The sequence below is a fragment of the Crinia signifera genome, chromosome 5 (genome assembly GCF_055691185.1).
Source record: "Crinia signifera chromosome 5, ASM5569118v1, whole genome shotgun sequence".
Classification (NCBI taxonomy): domain Eukaryota; kingdom Metazoa; phylum Chordata; class Amphibia; order Anura; family Myobatrachidae; genus Crinia; species Crinia signifera.
Window position 1 is genome coordinate 284715280 of NC_139221.1, and position 12010 is coordinate 284727289.

The 12010-nt window shown below is 45.9% G+C and overlaps 1 pseudogene; it reads left to right on the forward strand.

Moving 5' to 3' along the window:
• Nucleotides 1–8974: 8974 nt before the first annotated feature.
• Nucleotides 8975–10290, forward strand: LOC146005809 (piRNA biogenesis protein EXD1 pseudogene; annotated as a pseudogene).
• Nucleotides 10291–12010: the final 1720 nt, after the last annotated feature.

Genomic DNA, 12010 nt, shown 5'->3' on the forward strand with positions numbered 1-12010 from the left:
TCTTGTCACTTGCATTGCTCCGCATTCATCCTGTTAAGAAGTATCTCCATAGGAGCAAAGCACTCATCATATTTCTGCAACCTCTAGATACTGTAGCCAACAGTATTGGATATTACTACTGAATCTGTAACTTTGCCAAATGCTGCGTTGCTTAATGATATGTGACCTCTCCTGGCTCATTCAGGGCTCGCAGCTCTCCAGCCCTCTTTCCACAGACAGGTGAATAGTCTTCTGGCTCTTAATATTTATAAACATTACGCATACGGTATCCGAACCATTGGTCAACAATCAATAGGTCGACAGAGTCTAGGCTGAAGATCAACAGGCGATGCAATGTGGTCGACATTGACAAGGTCAACGTAGATAAAGAGCCCAAACAAGCAATGGCAAATGTCGACACATGAAAAAGTTGACATGAGTTTTTTCTTTATGTATTTCTTTTTTGGAACATTTTCATACGTTGACTACCAAAGGGAAGAGTTAAGGGCGCTGAGTACAGTGGAAGCAGAGAAGGCATCTTGACTGAAGTATGGGAAGGGAAATGAGCCATGCGAGTAGACACAATACACTAATTTGGGGTCTATGTCTGGAAATTTACGAGTTGACGCCAAAAGGATCATGAAAAACTGATGCTGACTTTTATTAATGTGTTGACCATTGCCATGTCATACTTATGCTTGTATCAACCTTTGGTCTATATCGACCACGTCCATGTCAACAATTTGGTGTTTAACCATTGACTGTTGTCCCTTTATACCATAATGAATGGATATGTACATAATGTAATATAATCTTAACTAGTTTCCTACTTGTGGTCAACTGATGTACCATATATTATTATTTTGTGCCCTGTGCATTGTAAATTTCATCATCATCATTATTATTATTATTAGGTACCACGCGCACAGTCTCTCATGAAACTTTGCAGCTTGCCAGACTCTGTGTTTACTGTGCGCATGCCGCTCTAGATGTAATGTACGTTATCAGCATAGCGCTGGCAGCAGCTGACAGGTCATTGTGGTACTTGTAGTTCCACAGTGGACACCCCGGCACACCGCTAACGAACGGGGCTTCTAAACTAGACACCCCAGCACACCGCTATCAAAGGGGGAGTCCCAAATGTAGACGCTAAAATTTAGACGCTTTAGCATCTAAATTTACACTCCCTGCAAACCGCTAAGAAGGGGGCATCTAAATTTAGATGCTAAAGCGTCTTGATTTAGTAGGGTGTAGGGGTACATAGGGGTGCACTGTGCAAAACACTATTGAACCTGTTCACAATGACCCTAGTCGACGTAACAGCTGTAGACCTTGTTAATTCCACTATCCACGCCACCTCGAAGAATGGCGAGCGCAGCATGCCCCGCGAGGGGACGCGGTACGCGTCTGTCCGACCGACCTTTTCATACCCCAGTATCCACGTCGGCGTGGAGTTTATTTTATAAAGTTTGACCGAGCCCGAAGCGCGGCAAGCGCAGCGAGCCCCGCGGGGGGGCGCGCATAACTTTACAGGTATATGCGTTCTTGCGGGGCTCACTGCGCTCGCCACACTTTATAAAATAAATCCACGCTGATGGGTGGCGTGGATAGTGGAATTAACAAGGTTGACAGCTGTTACGTCGACTAGTGTCATTGTGAACAGGTTTAAGAGTGTTTTGCACAGTGCACCCCTATGTACCCCTAGACCCAACTAAATTCAGACGCTTAAGCGTCTAAATTTAGATGCCCCCTTCTTAGCAGTTTGCAGGGAGTCTAGATTTAGACGAATTGGCATCTAAATTTAGGTGCACCCTTCTTAGCGGTTTGCAGGGAGTGTAAATTTAGACGCTAAAGCGTCTAAATTTTAGCATCTACATTTGGGACACCCCCTTTGATAGCGATGTGCCGGGGTGTCTAGTTTAGAAGCCCCGTTCATTAGCGGTGTGCCGGGGTGTCCACTGTGGAACTACAAGTACCACAATGACCTGTCAGCTGCTGCCAGCGCTATGCTGATAACGTGCATTACATCTAGAGCGGCACGCGCACAGTAAACACAGAGTCTGGCAAGCTGCCAAGTTTCATGAGAGACTGTGCGCGTGGTGGCACCGTGAAACTACACAATATAATATTAAAAATAAGCAGCAGGGCTTTTGAGGTGAAGAGTTAGGTACCATTGTAGATATTGGGAGTCTGGAACAGTGGATTGGGTTGAGAGCTGTCATGATGAGTTATGTGACCTCTTTCATTTTCTCTTATTTTTTATGAGCATTTTTTACTCATATTTTGCCTAATACCAAATGAAAACCTGCATACATTTGTTATATCAATATATATTCAAGCAACAAACAAATTAAAAAGTAACTGAGGATTTAAGAAAGTCATGTAAAGACAAGGTAGTATAGCATAAGGATAGCTAGCAAGTCACTAAGGAGTCATGTGGCCATGTAAAGTCACATGACCACAGTCAAGTGTCTTAATATAGGATATGGAACTCCAATGTGACTGTTAATATTAGTTTTAGGGATCAAGAATATAATTGGTAAATGACAATTGTTGTTGAACTTTACCAGACGAATTATAACTTATATGGGGTATAATTAATAGCATCCGAGTTTGCTGGAGGTGCTCAGATGCTTTTTTTTTTTAAGTGGCAATCATTTACAAGGCTTTTGTACGGTGCCAGTGAGATCACACACATGCTCAGGTAGACAGAGGATAGGCTGCTGCTGCTGCAGCTGCCTCTCTACCTAGTTCAGCACACAGCACTGTGCAGCATCTGCTGGGCTGGGGAAAGGTGCTGTGCTGCTGCCTGTCCTCCCTCTCCCTCCCACTGCCTGGCTTTTTGCAACAGGGGAGGGGGTAGCGATCCCCGGGCCCCTCCATCAGACCCAGGCCCGAGTGAAAAGTACCTTTCGGAGCCACTGGTCAGGCATTTACTGTTTTGTAATTATTGGGTCCCACTTCTCCTGCAATATCGCGGAGAAGTGGGCAAATGTATCATCCTTCCTACACCCTCATTACTATTGCACATATGCGGTACTCTCGCCCCAGCCGGTTGTACTTGGCATGCGTGCGATCTCACTATTATTGCAAGATCTCATGCACAGCCCGGATTTGCTCCTATGCTATTATTAATCTCAATAACATTAATTTCCACTAATTTCCAGTATATCCTGAACACCTCAAACCTCATGACTGGACTGATATGGCACACTTGGCTGCACCCCATGAATTTTCCGTCAGACTTTGCTCACCCCCGTAATTATATGGCACAGATGGCGGCACCCCTGGACTGATACGGCACACATGGCGGCACACATGGAATTTTACAGCACACAATGCGGCACTCCTGCAGTAAAAAAAAAAGGTACTTGTGTATTTTGGCGGCGCCCGTCGTGGGCATCGTGTGCCTTAACTTTAAGGCACAGGACGCGACGCGATGGACGCGATTTCTCCATAGGCTTCAATGTTAAAATATTTTTAACATTGAACCCGATGGAGAAATCGGGTCCATCGCGTCGCGTCCTGTGCCTTAAAGTTAAGGCACACGACGCGACCGACGCGACCGACACGATTTCTCCATAGGCTTCAATGTTAAAATATTTTTAACATTGAAATACTGTCGGTCGCGTCGGACTTGTGCCATTATAATGGCACAAGATCAAATGTAGTTGATAAAGTCCATGTAACATAGAAAACAATGGGAAATGGGCCAATATGGCCCATTTCTCATTGTATATGGCCCCGTCATGTCCAAATATAAATGCCCCCCATTGTCAGCGGCACCCCAGTATTGACGCCAACCTGAAGCGTGGCGAGCGTAGCGAGCCCGCGAGGGGCGGCGGTACGCGTCCTACGACCTTTTCATACCCCTACTATCCACGTCGGCGTGGAGTTGAGAATAGAATAGTGTGGCGAGCGCAGCGAGCCACCGAGCCCGAAGCGTGGCGAGCGCAGCGAGCCCCGCGAGGTATCCGCGTCCCCACGCGGGCTTCATAGGTGTCCGCGTCCCCTCGCGGGGCTCGCTGCGCTTGCCACGCTTCGGGCTCGGTGGCTCGCTGCGCTCGCCACACTATTCTATTCTCAACTCCACGCCGACGTGGATAGTAGGGGTATGAAAAGGTCGGAGGACGCGCACCGCCGCCCCTCGCGGGCTCGCTGCGCTCGCCACGCTTCGGGTTGACGTCAATACTGGGGTGCCGCTCACAATGGGGGGGCAGTTATATTTGGACATGACGGGGACATATACAATGAAAAATGGGCCATATTGGCCCATTTCCCATTTTATTCCATGTAAAATGGACTTTATCAAGTCCATCTTATCTTGTGCCATTATAATGGCACAAGACCGACGCGACCGACACGATTTCAATGTTAAAATATTTTAACATTGAAGCCTATGGAGAAATCGGGTCCATCGCGTCGGTCGCGTCGTGTGCCATGTTAATGCACACGACGCGACGCGATGGACGCGATGGACCCGATTTTTCACACACGATGGACCCGATCCTCATCGTGGGCGCCGCCAAAATACACAAGTACCAAAAAAAAGGAAGAAAACTTTTTTATTCTTTTAATAAAAAAAAAAAGGACAGCTCCCCTGGACTGATACAGCAGACTTAGCAGAACCCCATGAATTATATGGTACACTTGGCTCACCCCTGGAATTATACATGATGGCACAATTGGAATTATGCAGCGCACATGGCGGAACCCCTGGACTAATACCGTACACAAGGGGCACCCCTGGAATAATATTGCACACATGCAACACTCCTGCAGTAAAAAAAAAAGGACACCTCCCCAGGACATGGCAGCAACCCATGAATTATATGGCACAAATGAGGTACCCCTAGAATTATACAAGACACATGGCAGCATCCCTGGAATTATACACAACATATAGCAGCGCACCTGGAATTATATACGACACATGGCAGCAACCCTGGAGTTATATGGGACACATGGGCACCCCTGGAATTATATACAACACATGGGGCACCCCCGGAATTGTGCATGACACATGAGTCACCCCTGGACTGGTACGGCACACTGGGCTGCACAGGAGGAAAATAAAACAATTTTTTTTTTTATTACATTTTTTTTCAAATACACAGCAATCCCATTTCTTAGCCCACAGCCCCCATAATAGTACCCTTTTAGTGTTTCCCCCTTAGTAGTTGTCCTCCATAATAGTTTCCCCCTTAATAGCTGTCCCCCATAGTAGTTTCCCCTTAGTAGTTGTCCCCCATAGTAGTTTCACCCTTAGTAGCTGTCCCCCATAGTAGTTTCCCCCATAGTAGTTTCACCCTTAGTAGCTGTCCCCCATAGTAGTTTCACCCTTAGTAGCTGTCCGCCAAAGTAGTTTCCCCCATAGTAGTTTTACCCTTAGTAGCTGTCACCCATAGTAGTTTCCACCTTAGCATTTGTCCTCCCTACATAGTAGTACTAGTTTCCTCAATAGTATTTATCCCCCTTAGGTGTTCCCCATTGTAAAATCCCCCTCTCAGCCCCTTTCAGCCCCTCTAAGCCTCCATTACAGCCCACATGTAGCAGACAGCACGGGACATGTCCGTGCTGTCTGCAATCAAGTGCGGGAATCAAGATGACGCAGATGCCCGGGATTTATATCGAGCCTGGATCTCGTGAGATCCGATGCAGTATGATGACATTTTGCCACGTTCTGCATGCTGAGTCTAGGCGGGAATACCCGAGCAGTGCTCAGGTCCAGACTCAAATTGGGGGTGTCCGGCTGTGTTCAGGTTCCCGAAATCCAAAATCGCTCATCTCTACTACTAAGGGGCAACTTCATTTTAAAAAGATAAAGAAAAGTAATTTAAAAAATATTAAGCATATTAAAAATAATGTCCCGAATAATTTCAGGGGTGCTGCAGTGTGTGCCATATCAATCCAAGGGTGCCATATAATTCAAGGGGTGTTGTCATGTGTGCTGTATCAGTCTATAGGTGTTGCCATGTGTGTCGTATAATTCCAGAGGTTCCGCCATGTGTGCCGTATAATTCCAGGGGTACTGCCATGTGTGCTATATGATTTCAGGAGTGCTAGCATGTATGCCATATAATTCCGGGGTTCTACCAAGTGTGCCATATAATTACAGGGTTGCTGCAATGTGTGCTGTTTAATTCCAGCGCTGCCGCCATTATTGCCATACAATTCCAGAGGTTCTACAATGCGTGACATATCAATCCACTGGTGTCACCTTGTGTGCTGTATCAGTCCAGAGATGCTGCCCTTTTTTTATTAAAAGAAAAATACATTTTTTTTTCTTTTTACGCAAAGTTGCTGTTAAGTGTGCCATATCAGTCCATGGTAGGGATGTGCTCCGGGCACTGTTCGTGTTCCGGGAAACACATTTTGGGTCTGGATCTTGGGCAGTGTTTTGGATCTGGATCCATTCCAAAACACGACCATTTTTGTGTTTCATGTTTTGTGTTTCGTGTTTTGTGCTCTGATTTTTTTTAAAGAAAGCAAAAAAACAGCTAAAATTGCAGAATTTTTTTTTCTCCTACGCTATTATTAACCTCAATATCATTCATTTCCAATAATTTTCAGTCTATTCTGAACACCTCACAATATTGTTTTTAGGGCAAAAGGTTGCACCGAGGTAGCTGGATAACTATGCTAAGCCACTCAAGTGGGTGGCACAAACATGTGGCTCATCTAGGAGTGGCACTGCAGCAGCAGACAGGATGGCTGTTTGAAAAAAATAGACCCCAAAAAGTACATAATGGAAAAAAAAGAGGTGCAAGATGGAATTGTCCTTGGGCCCTCCCACCCATCCTTATGTTCCGGAAATAGGACATGCACACTTTAACAAACCAATCATTTCAGCGACAGGGTCTGTCACACGACTGTAGCTGAAATGATTGGTTTGTTTGGGCCTCACAAACAAAATAATCAAGGGTACTTGTGTATTTGCAGGGCGCTCAATTTACATACGTACGGCACCGTAGGAAAATCACATTGCATGCGATATCGCATGCAATGCAATGCAATGCAATTTTCCTTCATTAATTTTTAGTGCACCCCTGCCTGTGGATCCCATCACATGGCATCGCATGGCATGCCATTTGCAGTGCGATGCGATTTTTCATTGTATAAGCCATTGTATGAGATGTGATGGTACTTGATTTTAAAAGCACTCATGCGATTTTATCGCGTGCTATTTTGCACCTACACCTGCTATTTTGCATAACTACATTTTGGGCGCCGTTAAAGGGAGGGCGCCCGGGCACCCGCCCGCTCACCCCGCCGCATCAACCCCGCCATCCCCCACAGTCTTACCTACGTTCAGTACGCAGCGCTGGTCCCGACTCCCTTCTTCTGCTATGAGGACTACCACAAAATGTCCGCCCCCATACAGCAGACAGTTTCAGAGAACTGTCTGCTAAATGAGGGCGGACATTTTGTGGTGGTCCTCATAGCAGAAGAAGGGAGCTGGGGCCAGCGCCGCGTACTGAAGACAGGAAAAGACTGCCGGGGATGCCGGCGGGGCGGCGGGGTTTAACTATAGCACTGCAGCCCCCGGCGCCCGCACATGCACAGCGCCCCCCCGCGGTCGCGGGGGCTGCGGTGCTATAGTTATGCCACTGCCCCCCCACTGTCCATGTCACCCCGAAGCATGGCGAGCGCACGCAGTTCGCGTCCTCCCGACCTTTTCATACCCCCACTATCCACGTCGGCATGGAGTTGATTTTATAAAGTGTGGCGAGCACAGCGAGCCACCTAGCCCGAAGCCTGGTGAGCAATGTTCCCTCTAATTTTAAGAAGACTGTGTGCGGCAAAAGATTTTGGCTGTGCAACTTTGGAAGGAAATTTAAATTTTTGTGCGTCACTTATATATAACTGGAAAATGACGTTCAGCATTTGTGTTACCTTTACTTCAAAATGATATTTAACATTTAAACATTCAAAACACAGCACACAATGTAGTTAATGGGTGAAACACACATTAATTGAGTCCACAACTGCAAAAAGGGACCACTGCTGCTTTGTGCGCTCTGTTGTAATGTTTGTGCGCAAGCTCGTCGAGTTGTGTGGACGCGCGCACACGCGCACAGCTTAAAGGGAACACTGCTGGTGAGCGTAGCTAGCCCCTCGAGGGGACGTAGATTACTTTACATGTGTTCCGTGTCCCCTCGCGGGGCTCACTTTGCCCGCTACGCGCTGCGCTCTCCACACTTTATAAGATCAACTCCACGCCAACATTAATAGTGGGGGTATGAATAGGTTTGGAGGATACGTTCCACGTCCCCTCTCGGGGCTCGCTGCGCTCGCCACGCTTCGGGGTGATGTGGATAGTGGCGGTGTGCTAAATCCCATTGCATCGCATAGACATGTACACTGGGGGTGTTGTGCTAAATCGCATCGCACGCAAAATCGCATGCGATGCGATCCGCAGCCAGGGTGCAGTGAATAGATTAACTAGTGAGATTGCTTCGCATCGCACGGCACGAAAAAGTGCCATGCGATGCAATGCCATTTCACTATGCAGAATAGCCCACTAAGCAAATAGCTTAGTGGGCTCCCTGCAAATGCACAAGTACCGAAGCAAGTCACCTCTCCCTGCACAAACTGGCTCTATAGAGGCAAGATGTCATCCTCATCCATTTCATTTTGATAAACATCATCTCCACATTTTGCGGAAGCAACCTTCTACACTGCTCACTGTCCAGGTTCCCCGCTGCACTAAAAACTCTTGCAGAGTACACACTGGAGGGGGGACAACTCAGGCAAAATAGAGCCAGTTTGACTTTGTACAGGGGCTTCCAAACTGCCTTTTTTGTCCTGCCAGTACAGGTAAGGACTGTCTGACATGCTGGATGCTGTCACCACAGTGATGGGAAGGTCCGGCATCGCAACCACCAACACCCTTTGGGGATTTGTGATAAAATGTCTTTAGTAGGGTGCAGTTGTTTGCAGTTGTCGGCGGTGTGTGCTGTGCTCAGTCCTGTGCCCGTAATACGCGTTTAGCATGGATGTAGTAACTGATACCAGCTTCCTAATCAAGGTCATTGGGAAGAATATCAAATTTACAACCACCAATGGATGCTTTCAGGGCATGTCAATGAGTATAGATGCGAGCAGTACAATCACTTTAAGAAAAGTTAAGGATTTAGCAACTGGGAAAGAAGTGCCTGGAACAAAAATCCTATTTGGGCATACCATTCTGAAAGTGGAACCAAGAAGAATCGTCTGGCACTTTAAGTCAAGAGCCAGAAAATACAGCTAATGAAAGATATAAAACCTTATCACAAGAGAGCGTTGAAGATGCTGGGAAACCTGCCGGGGAAGTGAGAGAGCCTGATCTAACTGCCCCGCATGGGATGCATGACAGTATCCTACAGGCAATTAAACAGGCAGTAGAGGATGAAGTTGCAGACTATGTTGTTATAGACCAGTTTCAGCCTATGCTTGGTCCTGCAATTTGACATCTACAGAGCCAGAAAGTCCTGAGCTTAGGTGCAGTGGGACTGAACTTGTGTCGCCATGGAAAGTTGTGCTGGCTGCAGGTGGCTACGAAAAGATGTGTTTATCTTTTTGATGTCCTTTTCTTGGGGCCTGGAGTTTTCAGAAACAGGCTACACATGGTGCTTGAAAACAAAGCTTGGGGGATGTCTCGTCCCACCAATATGGGGTGGTTCTGCAATGTCTTTGATACACAGGTAGGAGATGGATACCTGTTCTTTATGGAAACCGGGGGCTTCCTTCCTAATCATATGTGTTCACTTAAGGAATGTTTGACTCAACATCTCAACATGCCATCTTCATGAGTTTTATTCCTGACTTACAAGCAAACTTTAATGAAGGATAACCCCAATATATGGATTGATTGTCCAAGGTCTACACATTTGATGAAAGAATTGGCTCTGGAAGTCTTACACCACTTGGCTCTGCGCCTAGAAATGTTGGATGCCATGTTAGCTGATTTTACATTATTGGTTGATGGGTATTTAAATACGTATAGCCAAAGAGCAGCGGATGATTTGGGCAGCACTGAGATCTACTCCAAGCTTCCAAAAGAAATTCAGCAAATTTGTGTCTTCCAGCAAGTCAAGCGAGACTTACAAGCTGACTTACAAGCAAAGTTTAATGAACGATAACCTCACTATATGACTTGATCGTCCAATGTCTACACATTAGCAACTTTCTGTTTACCAGCAAGTTAGGCGAGAGGAAGCAATACACAAATACATTGTCAATGGCCAAGGGTTTCTTACCAGGTGGAAAAGACAAGCCAATGAATGCACCGAGGAAGCTGGATTTGACTCTCAGCAGTGGGATTGCTGAGCTCTGTGATTATTACCAACCGTCTCGCAATACATTGCAGAAGCAAGAAGTGGAGTGCAAACAGTTGTATGCAATTCAAGACGGGTCCACTTATATTACATATTATTGACTCTCAGCAGTGGGATTAATTAATGGTGATGCAAGATGGAATTGTCCTTGGTCCCTCCCACCCACCCTTATGTTGTGGAAATAGGACATGCACATGTTAGCTGATTTTACATCATTGTGTGATTTAATTACATATAGCCAAGGAGCAGCCGATGATTTGGGCCGCACTGAGATCTGCTCGGAGCTTCCAAAAGAAATTTAGCAACATTGTGTTTTTCATCAAGTTAGGCGAGACTTACAAGCTGACATACAAGCAGTTTAATAAACAACAATCCCACTATATAGCATGATCGTCCAATGTATACACATTTGCTCAAAGAATTCGCTCTGGAAGTCTTACACCGCTTGGCTCTGCGCCTAGCACTGTTGGATGCCATGTTAGCTGATTTTACATCATTGATGGGTATTTAAATACATATAGCAGCGGAAGAATTGGGCCACACTGAGATCTGCTCAGTGCTTCCAAAGTAAATTGTTTTCCAGCAAGTTAGGTGAGCGGAAGCAATACTTGAATACAATGGCCAAGAGTTTCTTACACGGGTTGAAAAGAGAAGCCAATGAATGGAATAGTTGCACTACAGAGCTGCAAAGGAGTGGAACCTACTGGCCAAACATAACCGCCCTTATTTATTATATCCCCTTTAGAACATGCATTTGCACTTGAGTCAGGTGCATCCCCGCTCCTTTGTCGTTGGTGGCTGTTTTAGTCTCGAATGGCCTTTTGCTGCTCCTCCATCCCCTGCAGCATATAGAGGGTGGAGTTCCAGCGTGTCACAACCTCTTGTTTGAGGTGAGGGCAGGGCAGTTTTAGGAGTTTTTGCTGCCGCTCCAGCCTTCGGCAGGCAGTGGCAGAATAGCTAAAGTGCCCAGCAATTTTGTGGGCCACCACAAGCATCTCCAGCATGCTCCAAGCACTTTTTAGGTTGTCTTCCGACGGCGTCTGGTTGTGTGATGCAGGGTGACAGCGGCAGCAGCAGGCTCCTGAAATAATATTCGGAATGTCTTCATCTGCATCACAGTGTGTCTGTGAATGTGACACAGTCATGTACATGTTATCTGTGCCTAAGGTACAGTGCTTCCATTTGCACTGCAGAATGGCTTCCTGGAGACACCTGTAACACCCTATCTAAGTGTGATTCTGTAGCAGGACAGGTGTGAGAAGCAGCCGCCATTTTTAATCCTTGTCTGGCACTTGTGCTTTCAGTATATGGTGCAATACAAAGAAATAAGGATTAACCCCTTACCGCCGCAGCCTGTTTTTGCCTTCCTGACAGAGCCCTTTTTTTCAAATCTGACATGTATCACTTTATGTGGGGATAACTTTTTTTTGCTTTTACTTATCCCAGTGATTTTGAGATTGTTTTCTCGTGACACATTGTACTTCAAGTTAGTGGTAAATTTTGGTCGATACAGTCTGTGTTTTTTTGTGAAAAATACCAAAATGTCGTAAAAAAAAATTGAAAATTTAGCAATTTGCAAAATGTTAAATTTTCTGCTTGTGAGACAAATAATCATACCACTCAAAATAGTTAATAACTAACAAAGACCATATGTCTACTTTTTGTTGCCATCATTATTTCAACCTCCTTTTAATTTTTTTGGACACTAGGAG